Source organism: Lissotriton helveticus, chromosome 4_1, assembly GCF_964261635.1.
Source record: "Lissotriton helveticus chromosome 4_1, aLisHel1.1, whole genome shotgun sequence".
In the NCBI taxonomy this organism is placed as follows: Eukaryota; Metazoa; Chordata; class Amphibia; order Caudata; family Salamandridae; genus Lissotriton; species Lissotriton helveticus.
This window is the reverse complement of record NC_136063.1, coordinates 53,344,745-53,360,401: the sequence shown is the minus strand read 5'-3', so window position 1 is coordinate 53,360,401 and position 15,657 is coordinate 53,344,745. Positions and strand designations below refer to the sequence as shown.

The following is a 15,657-nucleotide window of genomic DNA, read 5'->3' as shown; positions in this document are numbered from 1 at the left end:
CTGTTTTCATCAGGTACATTACATTAAATCAAGTAGACGCTTGGACAGCACAATCAACATGCGTTCCAAACCCTATACGTGGAATTTCCTACAGTGCCCAATCGTTTTTTGCCAGCTCACCACAAACCTCACATGGGCGCCTGGCCGGGTCCCATGTGAGTGTCTTTTTCTGTACCTTTTCCAAGGTGCCACACCTCCCACGCGAGACTGTGCAAACTCACCCTTCAGGTGTCCCTACATTTTTAGGTCCTGAAGAGACCCTATATTTCACACAGGGTCGAAACGCCGTCAATAGTTTTCAAAAGCGAACCATTCAAAACCAACACTTATGAATGAATGAATATAAGACTTTTAAAGCGCTAACTTAGCCCAAGGGCATCAAGGCGCTAGCTGCAGAGCAATGTGCAGGCAGGAGAAGACACACTCTGAACAACATCTAAGGGAACAGCCAGGTCTTTAAAACTTTTTGAAAGAGCGAGTATGATTTCTGCACCGCAATTTCATCAGGGAGGGAATTCCACAGTTTAGCTGCAGCAAATGAAAAAGCTCTCCCGCCCCCATCTCATCCTTTTGAACCTGGGAACAATAACAAGATGTTTTCTTGCTGACCTGAGTTTCCTAGTGGGAGCATAGTGTTTGAATAAAGCTTTAATGCCCTCCGGACCCAGGCCATAGTAGGCATTGTGATTGAGGCAGGGGGTTTAAACATAATTCTGCAGTCCATGGGGAGCCAATGCAGAGAGAGAAGAGAAGGTGAGACTGAGTGATATTTAGGCAAGTGCATCACCAGCCTTGCAGCAGTATTCTGCACAAGTTTCAGGTGACACAGCTGTCGTTTGTTAATGCCCAAATATAGGGCATTACAATAGTCCAATCTGGACAGTATTAGCACAACAACAACTTGTTTGCGTGCTGCAAATGAAAGGAATTACAAGATTTTCATTATGAGCCTAATAAGCCCAAAGCAGGTAGCCACCGTCCTGGAGACCTGCAGATTCAGAGAAAGGGAGCTGTCAACTAAAACTCCCAAACTTTTCCCATGGGAGAAGAGGTGTGGCGCCGCGGCCAGGGCGACTGACGCTGGAATCTGGGGACCACGGTTCGATCCCCGGCTCCGGCGGCAGGTTAGCCCAGCACCATGTGACTCTGGGCAATAGCTCGCTTAATCTTCCCGACGGCCCCCAGCGCCTAGAGACCCTTACGGGTGATTGTGCGCTTTACAAATGTGGACTTTACTTTACAAATGTGGACTTTATGGGAGACGGGGATTGGGCAGGTGCCCAAAGAGTCGGGCCACCACTCCCCTGACCAAATGTCCAGCTTGTCCCCAAAAATCAGGACCTCCGTCGTCTTGCCATTAAGTTTCAAATAGTTTTGCACCATCCATGACAAGACTGCTTGCATGCAATTTTTAAAGTTGCGAGCGGAGTCACTGATATTATGAGTGATATACACCATTATTTGCGTGTAATCCACATACGACAGCACACCCAGACCAAAAGATTTTACCACTCTTGCAAGCGGGGCCACATAGATATTAAACAACGTAGGGCAGATAGAAGGGCCCTGGGGCACACCACATACAAGGGAGGTAGGATCTGAATACAAATTTCCCAGTTTTACTGTTTGGGTCCGCTCGCTAAGGAAAGAAGCGAGAAGCCCCAAAGCCGAGCCCCCAACACCTCTCTCCCTGACACGCTTCACAAGTATCAGTGGAGAGAGAGTATCAAACGCTGTAGTGAGATCAAGTAAAATTAGTAGGGTGGAATGACCTGCATCCACCTGAGTCTGAATGTTGTCAAAAAACGCCATAAGGGTAGTCTCAGTGCTGTGACAGCTTTTGAAACCATGTTAAGAACCATCAAGAAAATGGTGGTTTCTCAAATAGGTGCTCAGGTGAGAGTTCAGGTGAGATTCTAAAATCTTGGCTGGGACCGGCAGAAGGGAGATGGGACGAAAACTTTTAAGTTCCATCGGGTCCAGTGACGTTTTTTTAAAAAAGTGGCCTAACCACTGCTGCCTTCCAAGCCAGGGGATATTGTCCCTTCAAGATGGCTAGATTTAGGACTGTGGTAAGATGCGGTATAATCGCAGCTTTAGCACTCTTAAGGATCTTCAAAGGACAGGGATCAGTAGGCGAACCCGACTTAACTCCTTCTAATAGATAATCTGTAGTTTCTAGTGACAGATTTGGAAAAGCAAGTAGACTTGTTGGTGCTGTCCATTAGATGAGTTTCAGGCTGGGCATCTAAGGCTTTATTCAGATTTAAGGCTTCCAACTGGACATATATGTCTGATATCTTAGTGCACAAGAAGGTAGAGAGTCTATCGCAGAACTTATCATTGTATGACGTGCGGTTCACAGAGCATACACTTTCTAATGGTCATTTTTTTAAAGTATAGGAACCCTTGTACATATGTAAGTAAAGTAAATAAATATCACACAAATGTCACTAATTTCCTAATTTTCTAGGTTCCATTTTTTTCACTGGGACACCACTCACTGAATACTAAGTGCTTAATCGTATTCCATGTATTGAGACTGTTTTGAAGATTATATAAATGAGTTTGTATTTAATACAAATCTAAGGTGTATTCAACTCTTTCCATTGCCATTGTGCATTTATACAAAGAGATTGCTTCACTTATTGTCCACAGGAGCCCTCAACCTACCATGCAGCAATATAGGAAGAAACTGAATACCTGGTTGTTTACTCAATAGATCAATTAGCTATTCCAGACTTGTCCATCATCGGGCAGGAGGTTTCCTTTTAATTTCATGGCGCGCTCTCTAAAATATTTCATTAATTTATTCATTCATTATGATCATTTAATAACACAACCACAAATTGAACAGTCTTCCTTCTTTTGTGGAATACCTCAGTCCAGTGAGATATGTGAAGCCAGCAGACCCCGCCATGAATCCCATACTCTACCATTTCAATCTCGTCATCAATGGTTATGAGGTCTGACAATCGGGAGATACAGTATTTCCGACTCGAGTTCCAGGATTTGAATTCCTCAGAGAAGAAATAACACCTGCCTCCTGATAGCATCCAATTGTAGGGGCAGATCTCACACAGAGAACCTGAAAGGAGGAAAAGTGGGTATTAGTGAATTGAAGTCAGAAGGATTTGCATTGAAATATATGATATGTACCTAAAATAGTTATGTTTGAGATGGATAATTCTTTGCAAAGGGATTTGCCAACAGCATTTAATTTTGTTGATTGATTGCCATGAAAACTCTCAATAATTGAGCTGTTGCATAAAAAGAATGTTTGTGATTCACACATTTTTAGATGCTAAACAAGTTTAATCAATTGCCTATGAGTATCCACAGGATTTCAATTATTTCATATTGCTCTTTAAACTTGTCATATTGGTTTCCATGTTTTTATTTTTGTACATTGCGTTGTCGCCTTGTTTGTTATCCTCATCATCGTGGTTTTACCAAACTTTGCAAAGATATAGATGGGTAACAGTGATTAATGGGGTTGCTTTCACTGAGGTGTTCTAAGTGACATCAAATAGAAACCAACAGCAAATCTCAAAGTAAAAAAGATTCTTGTAATTCACTTTTTACTCATTTGTTATGTATGGCTCCACAAATCAATTGCCCTGCTTTCAACTGCTACTCATGGGCGGTGGAGTAATGGAGAAGCCATACATAACATTGCTTCCTTATCCAAAATGTAAAAAACAGATAAGGGTCTTCTGCCATCTACCACAGCACTCTTTATCCCTTCCTTTCCCTCCCCTTCTCCTTGTCTTTGCATCCCCTTACCTCCCCTCCCCTTTTACTCCCTTCGTTTCCCCTGCCTTCCACCCCCCCTTGCATCCCCTCCCCTTTCCCTTCCTTCCTTTACGCTCTCTTCCGCTCCCCTCCCTTCCCCTCCGTTCCTTTCTTCTGCCCCCTTCCCATTCCCTTCCCACCCCCCGCCTCCTCTCCTCTTCCCCTCCCATTTTCTCCTTCCCTTCCCTCCTCTTCCCTTCCCTTGCCTTCACTTTCCTCCCCTTCCCTCCCCTACCCTACTCTACCCTACCTTACCCTACCCTACCCTTCCCATCCCTTCCCTCCCCTCATTTCCCTTCCCCTTCCCTTCGTTTCCATCACCTCATGTCTCATCCCTTCCTTCCCCTCTATTCATTCTCTTCCCTTCCCTCCCCTCACATTCTCCCTTCCCTTCCCTTCTCTTCTCTCCCTCCACTTCTCTCTGTCCCTGCCCTGCCCTTCATTCCCCCTCCCCTTACCTCCCCTACCCTCCCTTCCCTTGCATTGCCTCTCCTCACACCTCACCTCCCCTCCCTTCCTTTTCCTTTACCTTCCCTTCCCCTTTCCTCCCCTCCGCTCCCCTTCCCATTCCCTTCCCTTACTTTCCCTTCCCCCTCCCTTTTCACCTTCCCCTTAACTAACCTCCCCCACCCTCTGTACTCCTCTGCTCTTCTCCTCCCATCCCCACCCTTCCCCTCTCCTCCCCTTCCCTTCCACTCCCCATCCTCTTTCCTTACTTTTCCTTACTTTCCCTTTACTCTCCCTCCCCTCTCATGCCCCCTTCCCCTCCCTTCCCTCACCCCCTCCTCTACTCTTCCCTCCCATCCCCCACTCTTCCCTCCCTTCATGTCCCTCCCCTCATTTCCCTTCCCCTTCCCTTCCATTCCATTCCCTCACCTCATCTCCTCTCGCTTCCGTCCCCTTTGTCCCCTTTGTCCCCTCTCTCCCCTCCCATTCCCCCTTTCCTTCTCTCACCTCCACTCCCCTCTCTGTCCCGGCCCTTCACTTACTCACTCCTCACCTCCCTGCCCTTCCATCCCCTTAACTCACCTCACCTCACTTTCCCTCCCCTCTCCTCTTCTTTTCTCCTCCTGCCCGCCCCTCTCTTTCCCTTCCCTTCCACTCCCCTTCCCTAACTTTTCTTTACTTTCCCCTCCCCCTTCTGCTCCCTTCCCAACCCTTGCCCCCTCCTCTCCCCTGCCATCCATTCCCCTAACGTACCCTTCTCTTCCATCCCCTTACCTCCCCTCCCCTCCACTTCACTTCCACTTCCCCTCCACTTCTCTTCCCTCCCCTCATTTCCGTTCCCCTTCCCTTCCATTCCATCACCTCATCTCCCATCCCTTCCTTCCCCGCCCTCACATTCTCCCTTTCCTTCGATCCCCTCCCTACCCTCCACTCCCCACTCTGTCCCGCTCTTCACTTAGCTTCCCCCTCCCCTCACCTTCCCCTGCCCTACCCTTCCCTTGCATCCCCTTACCTCACACCTCACCTCCCCTCCCTTTCCCTTCCCTTCCTCCTTTCCTCCCCTCCGCTCTCCTTCCCTTCCAGTTCCCTTCCCTTAATGTCCCTTCCCCTGCCCCTCCCTATTCTTCTCCCCTTAACTCACCTCCCATCCCCTACGCACTCATCTTCTCTTCTCCTCCCCTCCCCTCCCCTCCTCTCCCCAACCTTCCCCTATCCTCTCCTTCCCTTTCCCTCCCCATCCTCTTCCCATACTTTTCCTTACATTCCCTTTCCTTCCCCTCCCTTCCCTTGCCTCCCTCCTCTACTCTTCCCTCCACCACCCTACTCTTCCCTCCCTTCCTGTCCCTTCCCTCCCTTCATTTTCCTTTCCCTTCCCTTCTTTTCCCTAATCTCATCTCCCATCCCTTCCTTCCCCTTCGTCCCTTCACTTTCCTCCCCTCCCACTCTACCTTTCCTTCTCTCCCCTCCACTCCTCTATGTGTCCCTGCCCTTTACTTCCCCTCTCCTCACCTTCACGGCCACCCTTGCCCCCTGCCCTACCCTTCCCTTCCATCCCCTTACCTCATCTCACCTCACCTCACCTTCTCTCCCCTGTCCTCTTCTCGTCCCTGCCCTCTCCTCCCCTTCCCTACCACTCCCCATCCTCATCCCTTACTTTTCTTAACTTTCCCCTCCCCTCCCCTTTCCCTCCCTTCCCATCCTTCGCCCCCTCCTCTCCCCTTCTCTTCCCCTCACATCCCCTACCATCCATTCCCCTACCTTACCCACCCTTCCATCCCCTTACCTCACCTCACCTAACCTCCCCTCCTCTCCCATCTACTTTCCTTCCACCTCCTTTTCTTCCCTTATTTTCCCTTCTCTTACCCTCCCCTGCCTCTCCCATTCCCTCCCCCTTCCTGCCTGTTATCGTCCCTGTCCTCTCCTCCTCCCCTCCTCTCCCCTCTCTCCCTCCCCTCTCCTTGCCTTTCCTTCCCCCCCCTCCCCTACTCCTTTTCCTTTTCACCCCTCCCCTCCCCTTCATTCCCCCATTTGTCTTCCTTTCGCTTCCCTCTCTTTCCCTTCCCTTCCTTCCCCTTCTCTTCCCTTCCATTCCCTTCCTTTTTTCTGTACTTTACCTTCCCTTCACTTCCCTCTGCTTCACTTCCCTGCATTTTCCTTCCCTTTCTTTTCATTCCTTTCCTTCTCCATCCGTCTCCCCTACCCCTTCCCTTGTCTCCCATTCATTGCCCCCCTCCCTTTCTTCACCTTCCCCTCCCCCTTCCTCCCTTTCCCTTCCCTCGCCTTCCCTTTCGACCCCTCCCCTTCTCCTCCCTTCCCTACCCTCTCTTTCCTTACCCTCCCTCTCCTCTTCCCTCCCCTTTCCCCTCACCCTCCCTGCCCCCTCCCCTTTATCCCCTCCCCTCACCTTCCCTTCCCTTTGCCATCCCCTCCACTTTCCTTCCATTCCCTTTGCCCTAACCTCCACTTTCCTTCGCTTCCCTCCCCATCCCCTGCACTTCCTCCCCTCCCCCTTCCATCCTCTCCTCTCCCATCCCCTTCCCTTCCCTCCCCTCCCCTTCCCTCCCTTCCCCTCCCCTCCCCTTCCCTTCCCTTCCCTTCCTTTACCTTCCCTCCCATCTCCTCCCCTTTCCTTCCTTACCCCTCCCTCTCCTGCTACAGCTGTGCTCTCTCCTCTCCAGTGCTGCTCTGACAGGCTCTCAGAGAGCTCAGCCAGAGCAGTTTGGAATTCCTTCATGATGCAGCAACAGTGGGTACTAGCTTTTGTTAACAGCAGTTGATGTGTCATAGCAGTGAATTACTGATTTTGAATCTGTATCAGGGAATACACAGCAATGCATGATTTGAATTGAATTCAATAATTGTACCTACTTTTAGAATCTTCGCACACTTGGTCCTTTAACTCTTGTGACGTCAGCTGGACATCCTCAAAGACAAAGCCGGAATTTGTGAATGTCTGTGGTTCGAGGCACGTTGCACAAGAGTTCAGGTGTGCCCAGAAGTAACCTTTGAACACTGAAAAACAGATTTTATTAGCTAAACATAATGTAAATATCTGTGAGTGGGTCAGTATGAGATAGCCGATGCTTTTTGGATTGGTAAAGTGCAGGTAAAAATAGGAGATGAACAGAAAAGAAGGTATGAACAGTCAAGTTGACAGGAAATAGTAGAATTCCTCTTACTCACAGACTACCACTATATTTGTAACAATGTAGAATCACACAATAATGATTCTGCATGCTTTTCCTTTTGACCATAAAAACACCAAAAATGTATAATAGGAGTTATTTTCCCAAGTATCTTGAGTAATATATGTTAAGCAATATATAAACTCATAATGACAGTTTCATCTGAAACAGGTTGCAATGGATCAATGATATGCAGAAAAAAATGCAAATGTTTGGGGTTAAGTTGACTCTGAATGGGCAGTTGAATATGAGCCAACCGCCAGTGGGTAGATAAAAAACTCGTCCACATATCACATCCAGTGTCTCCCATATGACTTCAAGGAGCTCCATACACCGGTGGAGAGAAAGGTGTGGCCCAGAGGCAGAACTCTTGTCAGTCACTATAACCCCAGGACTAAAAAAGACTCTGCTAGCAATGAAAGTGCAGCTCTCATTCTACTCAACCTATCTGCTGTTTTCTGCAGCGTCTTCCACCCCAGCCTTATTCAATGCCTCCACAAATCTGACATAAAAGGACCCCTTTCCACTGGATCCCCTTCCTCAGCAGATGCCTCCAGTAGGTCGGCCTGGTCGCACACTTCGATGACCAACACCCTCATCTGAGGAGAGCCCTAAGGATCATCGCTCAGCTCGTTGCTGTACAGAGTCTCATTTGAAGCCGGCATACAAGGACCCACTCTCCACTGGATCTACTTCCTCACCACATGTCCCCAGAAGGTCAGCCTCGGTTGCTACACCTCGATCACCACCATCCTCATCTGAGGAGTGCCCCAAGGATCATCTCTCAGCCTCATGCTGTTCAGAGTCTCATTCAAAGCCAGCTTCAAGGACCCTCTCTCCACTGGAACTCCTTCCTCACCTGATGCTCCTATTGGGTCAGCCTGGTCGCCACACCTCGATCACCACCATCGGCTTCTGAGGAGTGGCCCAAGGATCATCGCTCAGCCCCACGCTGTACTCTTTCTCAAAGCCAGCATACAAGGACCCGCTCTCCACTTCATCTCATTCCGCACCTGATGTCCCCAGTAGGGCACCCTGGCTCACCTCACCTCGATGACACCATCCTCATCTAAGGAGTACCCCAAGGGTCATCTCTCAATCCCACTCTGTTCAACACCAGTATGGCTTATGATTAGGTATCAAGGACCCACTGAAGGAATGAATGAAACTAGTCCTAGGTCAGGGAAGAAATGAATGAAATGAATGAAATAAAACAACCTAGGCACTAAGGTGTTGCAACTTGTCAAACCAAAAAACTAATAAAGAGGTTGGACTACACAGGAATCAGTTTATTACATTTATTAATCTTCACATTAAAAACAGACACATTATACAAAATTACCTAAACTAAAACTTCAAAAAATGCATAACGATACACGGGTTTTCAAACAAGTGAAAACTGAATCAATTAATAGTACATACAATATCAACAATACAAAAGTAAAATACAAATTTTAAAAAGTTTACACAAAATTACCAGTATGGTTCCTCTCACCAGTGTCATCCAATCCCACAAATCACTATTGGCTGCTACCCTGACTACACCTGACTCATCCTTCCCCTCCCTGACGAAACACCCAGCACCCAGCACACCTTCACCCTCCACATGTCTGAAATCACCAGTTGGAAAAAAAATCATCTGTCTAAAACTCAACACTGACAAAATGGAAGGGGTACTGTTCGGCAAGGACTCCTCACTATGGATGTCCACCCGGTGGCCAGCAGAGCTTGGGCTGACACCCTGCCCAGTTATCCAAGCCAAGAACCTAGACATAGGAGTCAATAACAAACTCTTGATGACCATGCATGTAAACACAGTCGCCTCCTCCTGCTCTATAATATGAAAACGCTCTCTATGTCGGCATCACCATCCAATTGATTAGAAGACGTCAGAACATATGGACTCACCCTCAGATTCATACCTCACAAACACATCACCTTGCACCTCCGAGACCATCACTGGCTCCCAATTGCGAAATGCGCAGTCCTCAAGCTCTTTACATCCAGTTATAGCCCTGCACAATCTAGGGCCCTCCTCCCTGAACCACTGCTTTATTTCCCAAACCCTGACCAGAAACCTCTGCTCAATGGCCTCCTGCCCCACACATCCCAGGATCTAAACCAGAGCTAGCCATCGTGCTTTCTCATACATTGCCCCCAAAGCCTAGAAAGACCACCGCCTGCACATCAGTGCCACTTTCTCAACCCTTAAGCTCTGCGAGAAACTGAAGACATGGCTCTTAACCCAGACCAGCACATTCCCTTAAATTGCTCTAGTGCTTGGATACCCTACTGGGTGGGATACACAGTCAGGACAGCCATGTTGGTAGCTGATCTGTTATTGCCCACCTCTGTATGAGGTGAATAGTGCTATAAACTATGGGACTGGGTATTTAAGAATTTCAGCTGTACATATTGCTTTTTTTCTGAATTTATATATTTACAATAAAAGAGTATAGTCATTTTATCAGTATATTTAAGCTCGAAGGTACTTACTGACACTTGCAAGACCTAACACAATCCCCAGAAGGAGCGCTGCAACGCCCCCGAGAGCCACAGCCACAGATTTCCAAACACAAGAAGGAGAAGTATCTGCAAAGACCAAGAAGTAATTGGATAGAGAGAAATACTCATGTTATTGGAGAATGTATTGTTTTTGTACTGTGCTATGGAAAAGACTTTATTACAATGTATAAGCACCATGCCAGTCCTTCATCAATGATTAATTCCCAAGAATCAAGTTAGAAAATATCCTGTGGATCACAGAATTTCATAACTTTGGGGATTCCGAATAAAATTTGAAAATAATACAAGTGTCTAAATATTGTACTGTATCAATCTAGGTATCATTTTGTAGGTCCTAAATATACATCTCTCATCTCTCATCAGTGTGATGTCTTGAGAGCAATGAAGAAAAACTTGCATCTAGCCCCAAAGAACTTCACTTTATGATCAGTAAAACAAATTGTAAAGAATTTGTGTGAACTCATTACTGTCAAGACAGGAGTAGAAGAGAATTTAGAGGCTGAATGACTCCGATTCTCCAAACGACCTTCCAAGAGATGCATATTCCCTTGTAGCATGATTGGAAGCCTGTCCTTGTGGAAGGAGGAGTTTGCATAAATACCACCGTTAGAAAACCATAAAGTCATATGCTTAATGTTGCATTTTATTTTTCCTATAAGAAGATGATAGCTGTGTAAATAATCAGATTTAGAACATTGCAATGTTGGAGATCCACAGTTCAGGCCAATAACTCCAGTTCAGGGCCTTTAACAACCGGTATAGTGATTGGCAGTGGGCTCTAAGGCTACATAATAGACCATTTGGATTGTACTGAACTTTAGTCAGTTATGGGTACACCTGTGGTAGAGTGTACAAATAAGTGTTCTCAAAGATCAACAAGTTCTGTCTGACAGCAGGGTCATGACCCAGGCATCTGGAATCATACAACAAAAGAGGAAAATATGTGTCAGGGATGACTAAATTATGCAAGTTTCTTGGTGATGGGTGTCGGTCGATGGACACAAATTGTGTGGGTAATCTGTTCTTAACTATTTGCGATTTTTTTTATGTCTGGTACACATAACTTTTGATATGTATTTGCAGGTACTGGTCAATCATTGAATGGCGGCTTTCCTGAAGAAGGCGTATTTTTGCCGAAACGCACGAAGATAATTGAGTATCATTATCATTTAGCCACAAAAACACCTTTTGTATTGTATGTAGTGTCATGAAATATGTGATTTCCTTTTTGTTCCTTACTTTTTCTGGTTGGATGCACACAGTGTGATTGTAAATATGAATGAAATGCGGGTGTTATTGTTTGGAATAATTATTATCTTCTTCTTTGTCTGTCTTGTGGAATTTGTTTGACATATATATATAAATATATATGTTTAAGTGACACTCCATCTCTATCATTTGTTTGGTCCTGTATATATTTTTAGAACTCAGTTCACTTTAATAAGAATAGTTGCCTTTGGCTTACATACACCACATTATGCAGCACCACATACTACTTATGCAGCAAATTATGCAGTAAGGGAAAGAAAATGATGTGTCATTTTGTAGATCGAAGGCAAATTCTAAATAACATCCAGTAATAATGAAACACTATTTCAATATTTCAACATATGTCAATTCAAAAGAAGGAACCCTATGTGTGTTTAAAAAAATTCAATAGATTTGCTTAAAAATGTTAATTCAACAATTAATGATATTGTCGAGCAAAAAAGCGAAGCAGTGACCTTTTATTAACATTGTCCTTTCTACTTCCCAGAGAAAAATACATTGAGTAAAACATTCAATGTTGCATTCAACAGAAACAATATCAACATGTAAAATGTTCTTTGTAATAAAAGGCGTGCCACATGTATTCAGCTCAGAGCTGCTGTGGTCCAAACCTACCTTCAGTTTTGGGTTTACCTACATTCACACTACAGGGCCCTGTGGAAGTAGTTCATCTGCAGAATCATACACAGTACATTTCACAATCACTCATGCAGTGTTTCACTAAGAAACTCTTTATAATCCATACCTTTAGATACTAAATAGAGATATAATGTACTCAGTCCTTTTATTGTGAAAGATTGTACTGTCTACATACATGCATGAATACATATTTGCTAACTACTAAAAGGTGAGCAGTTAACTTTTGTAGTGTCGGGTGTGGGATTTCACCTCATGCGCAGTGACACTAAGAACCTTTATCACTTCCCAGCGCTGGTGCTCTTTCAGGCTGCTTGACACCATGCACACAACTTTGCAGCGTAGTGCAAAAGTGTGTGTGATGTCTAGCATACATCACCATCATGTAAAGGTGTGTGTGTTGTCTAACATACATCACCATAGTGCAAAAGTGTGTGTGATGTCTAGCATACATCACCATCATGCAAAGGTGTGTGTGATGTCTAGCATACATCACCATAGTGCAAACGTGTGTGTGATGTCTAGCATACATCACCATCATGCAAAGGTGTGTGTGATGTCTAGCATACATCACCATCATGAAAAGGTGTGTGTGTTGTCTAACATACATCACCATAGTGCAAAAGTGTGTGTGATGTCTAGCATACATCACCATAGTGCAAAAGTGTGTGTGATGTCTAGCATACATCACCATCATGCAAAGGTGTGTGTGATGTCTAGCATACATCACCATCATGAAAAGGTGTGTGTGTTGTCTAACATACATCACCATAGTGCAAAAGTGTGTGTGATGTCTAGCATCCATCACCATCATGTAAAGGTGTGTGTGATGTCTAACATACATCACCATAGTGCAAAAGTGTGTGTGATGTCTAGCATACATCACCATCATGCAAAGGTGTGTGTGATGTCTAGCATCCATCACCATCATGTAAAGGTGTGTGTGATGTCTAACATACATCACCATAGTGCAAAAGGGTGTGTGATGTCTAGCATACATCACCATCATGTAAAGGTGTGTGTGATGTCTAACATACATCACCATAGTGCAAAAGGGTGTGTGATGTCTAGCATACATCACCATCATGTAAAGGTGTGTGTGATGTCTAACATACATCACCATAGTGCAAAAGGGTGTGTGATGTCTAGCATACATCACCATCATGTAAAGGTGTGTGTGATGTCTAACATACATCACCATAGTGGAAAAGTGTGTGTGATGTCTAGCATACATCACCATCATGAAAAGGTGTGTGTGTTGTCTAACGTACATCACCATAGTGCAAACGGGTGTGTGATGTCTAGCATACATCACCATCATGCAAAGGTGTGTGTGATGTCTAACATACATCACCATAGTGCAAAAGTGTGTGTGATGTCTAGCATACATCACCATCATGAAAAGGTGTGTGTGTTGTCTAACATACATCACCATAGTGCAAAAGGGTGTGTGATGTCTAGCATACATCACCATCATGCAAAGGTGTGTGTGATGTCTAACATACATCACCATAGTGCAAAAGTGTGTGTGATGTCTAGCATACATCACAATCATGCAAAGGTGTGTGTGATGTCTAACATACATCACAATAGTGCAAAAGTGTGTGTGATGTCTAGCATACATCACCATCATGCAAAGGTGTGTGTGATGTCTAACATACATCACCATAGTGCAAAAGTGTGTGTGATGTCTAGCATACATCACCATCATGCAAAGGTGTGTGTGATGTCTAACATAATCACCATCATGCAAAGGTGTGTGTGATGTCTAACATACATCACCATCATGCAAAAGTGTGTGTGATGTCTAACATAAGTCACCATAGTGCAAAGGTGTGTGTGTTGTCTAGCATAGGTTGTGTAGTGAAACTTTACCCTTACAGTACCATATACCCTGCCCAGACATACTTTAAAACGTTTCAAACTTTGCATGTGAGGTATACAATGAGCAAACTGAGTTTCTAATTTGTAAAAGAATAAGTTCTGATGCCAAAATTATTTTTTCAGAGCCAGCTATATCTCGTCCGATCATAAGGTTTGCAAAATACCAAAGCTGTCTGGTCTTGATTACACTTTATGCTTCTTTTATCCACCACCATCCTCTTCCTGCCCCTTTATCTCACATATGCAGTTTCTTTATCCCTGCTTTCTTCCTTTTGTAATAATTTTTTTTCTTTCTTTTTCCCATTCTCCTTCTTTCTACCTTTTTTACCTTTCCCTGTAATCTTCTGAGTCAAATTCTGGTGATGAAAAGTTAGTCCTTTTTCCCCTTTGGGACTCGCCTGCAACCACCAGCTCTATTTAAGCACTGAGCACACAAAGGCAGAAAGCTTTGGAGAAATAAACAATTTCTTCAACTTTGCCCTGCCTTGAGGAGGTGTCATTATTTGGCATAAAGCTCTGTCTACCAATGTTGGTCGCTAGGGCTGTGCATCAAAAACCATAGGTGTTAGCTTGGGAACACCCATGTCCTGAGTGAATACTCACTTGACTTTCAGGAAACTCCCAAGCACACTGGAAATTGAACAACTAGCCCTGAATCTTTTCTTGAAAAAGCACGGAGACAAACATCTTTTAATGATTCGAATAGCTTGCGGTGTCTCAGGCTCCTCCAGTATCTTGGTGACTGCTTACCTTTGTCCCCAGGAGTCTTCCTGCGCGTGAAGTGCAGCGCTGTGTATCTATCCTCGCCTTCCATTGGTGAATCCTGGCTGGACCCACAGGTGGGAGCCTGTCATTAAACCAGGCCCTTGTGCTGCTTCAGCAGGTTCAGTGTCTGCAGAGGGCTGCGCATGCACAGGAAGAGGAAGCCACGTGGCCAGACCAAAGGTGACCACAAACATCTTCTCCTTTCAAGCATCGACAGTGACCAGAAGCGAGAGGCGGGGGTTGAAATGTCCTGTATGAGCATCTAAGGCTCAGAAACACAAGCAGCTGAGTTATGTAATGCAGACCCTATAATCAGCAAAGGGATTCACATTTACAATGTGTAGAGGATAACACCATGGTACTGATGCCCTATGACCCCCCAGTCACCTTTAAACTCCCCTTTTTAACATAAAACCCAACTGATGTATGAGAGCATCAAAGCCATTAAGGGTTACACTGACCCTCTGCACGCCCAGCTCCAGGATTCCACTCCACATCCCACTCTCTTCCCATCTCACCCTCCTCTCTCTCTGCATCTCAACCTCATCTCCACATCTCACCCTCCTCTCTCTCCACATCTCACCCTCCTCTCTCTCTGCATCTCAACCTCATCTCCACATCTCACCCTCCTCTCTCTCTGCATCACCCTTCTTTCCCTCTACATGTCACCCTCCTCTCCACATCTCACTCACCTCTCTACATCTCACCCTCCTCTCCACATCTCACTCACCTCTCTACATCTCACCCTCCTCTCTCTCCACATCTCACCTCCTCTCTACATCTCACCCTCCTCTCTCTCCACATCTCACCTCCTCTCTACATCTCACCGTCATCTCTCTCTACATCTCGCCCTCTTCTCTCTCCACATCTCACCTCCTCTCTACATCTCACCGTCATCTCTCTCTACATCTCGCCCTCTTCTCTCTCCACATCTCACCTCCTCTCTACATCTCACCGTCATCTCTCTCTACATCTCGCCCTCTTTCTCTACATCTCACCCTCCTCTCTACATCACACCCTCTCTACACATCTCACCTTCCTCTCCAGATCTCACCCTCTACTCTACATCTCAGCCTCCTTTCTCTCCACATCTAACCGTCCTCTCTCTCCACAACCCACCCTCCTCTCTCTCCACATCTCAAACTCATCT

The 15,657-nt window shown here is 45.6% G+C and overlaps 1 pseudogene across 1 annotated transcript in view; it reads right to left on the bottom strand.

The window, feature by feature from the left end:
* Positions 1-14,556, bottom strand: part of LOC144826938 (killer cell lectin-like receptor subfamily F member 1) — a 42,208-nt pseudogene extending 27,652 nt beyond the window's left edge. Inside the window, exons 1-4 of the transcript XR_013609977.1 lie at positions 14,493-14,556; positions 9,924-10,019; positions 7,111-7,254; positions 2,937-3,088 (exon numbers count right to left, since the gene is read on the bottom strand). The product of XR_013609977.1 is annotated as a killer cell lectin-like receptor subfamily F member 1 (transcript). The remainder of the gene's footprint in view (positions 1-2,936; positions 3,089-7,110; positions 7,255-9,923; positions 10,020-14,492) is intronic.
* Positions 14,557-15,657: the final 1,101 nt, after the last annotated feature.